Raw genomic sequence first — 1,667 nt, 5'->3', positions numbered from 1 at the left:
GCTTTTTTATGAGCCTAACTGAAATTAATAGCGAATTTTTTGACCAGGGCAGCTTTTATCTTAGCAGCCATCCTGTCCAAGGGGCAAAATTATCATCTAGTGTGGGGGTCTAAGCCACAAAATGAAATGTGTGTGGATCCCACCCACGTCCAGACAGTGCAGACCTCTAGTGTGTTTTACTCGGTTTTGAAGTAGAGGAAAAGCTACTCATGCCGCAGTTTCATCACATGTATTGTTTTCATACAACGCATTTGTGCTGTGTAACCTCTTCCTTGCTGTGCTCATATTTTATTCTTTGCTGTCTTCAAGGAAACCCTAGCTTATTAATTGTTAAACATGTTAAGGAACTGGGGATTCATTACACGCTGTTCCCAATTCAGAATGTTGGGTAGCCAGATGCCTGTCCTGTATCCAGGAGGTTGACGTTCAGTCATGTATCATTATAATGGAGCTGGTGTAATGAAGCCGTGGTCCTGGATGGGATTCCCAGGGTGCCAGTGACCTGGGCTGTCTGGCTGCAGACCATAACTCTATTCTGATGCTGTGCTTCAGACGTATGGTGGTGGTCAAAGTGACACTGTATGAGAGGCTGTGATCAACACATCATCGATACTTGAGGAACAAGAACTCACAGCACATTCCTTAGTGCTAATGGGTATGTCAGTTTCTTCTGTGAGCCACCCCCAGCCAGAGCTGAATTCTCCCCTTTCCGAATTCCCACCACACTTTTCTGCTCTCAGGAAACTCATCACCTTCTATTTTAGATTCTAGTATAATAATTAGTGTCCACATACTGTCTTCCCTGCTGGATTGTAAAGTCCTTGAAGGCATAAACCATATTGAATGCATTTTTATATCTCTCACAATGCTCTTGCATGCTCAGTAAATATTTGTTGAAAGGATGGGTAGAAGGATGGGTAGTTGGAGAAATGGATGGATGGATGGATGGATGAATAAGTGCGTAAGTTGTTTTTGCAAATTTGTTAGCTAGTGGCTCTGTTGATATTTGTCAAGGACAGATAGCTCAGAGATGTAAAATATAGCGTAATAATTGTGCCTGGTAATGGTACTACATCTTCCACAAAACTGGTAAATCTGATAAGGTAGTGTACATTGATTACTCATAATATGCTGATAATGCATAGGATTTCCCTTCCCAACAACAGAATCAAATCCTTGTAGGTATTTAATTCATGTAGAAAGCCTCTCTGGGGGACTGCTGCCATTTTAAAGCAAGGTAACTAAAACACTGAGTTGTTCTGTATAACATCGTGCAGTACATAGAAGGGTCAGTGGAATTCATGGGTATATTAATTATCTATTTATATGGAACAAATGCCCCAACATTTAGCAGCTTAAGGCAACAAACATTTATTATCTCGGTCTCCCTGGGTGAGGAATTGGGTGCAATTTAGCTGGATACTTCAGACTCAAAGTCCATCCTAAGGCTGAAAAGCAAGGGTCAGCCAGGGCTGCTGTTATCTCAAGGCTGAACTGGGGAAGATCCGCTCCAAGCCACGTGTGGCTGTTGGCGGGAGTCATCAGCTCCTGGCCTTGGGCTCCATAGGGCAGTTCACACATGGCTGCTGGTTTCCCCTGGACTGAAGGCTCCAGGGGCAAGTGAGACCAAGCAAGCAAGAAGGTTAGGTCTTTTTGCAACCTAACCT

Source organism: Sturnira hondurensis, unplaced genomic scaffold, assembly GCF_014824575.4.
Source record: "Sturnira hondurensis isolate 20B ecotype Veracruz unplaced genomic scaffold, ASM1482457v3 Scaffold0014745, whole genome shotgun sequence".
NCBI classification, from domain to species: domain Eukaryota; kingdom Metazoa; phylum Chordata; class Mammalia; order Chiroptera; family Phyllostomidae; genus Sturnira; species Sturnira hondurensis.
Note: the sequence above shows the minus strand (reverse complement) of the source record.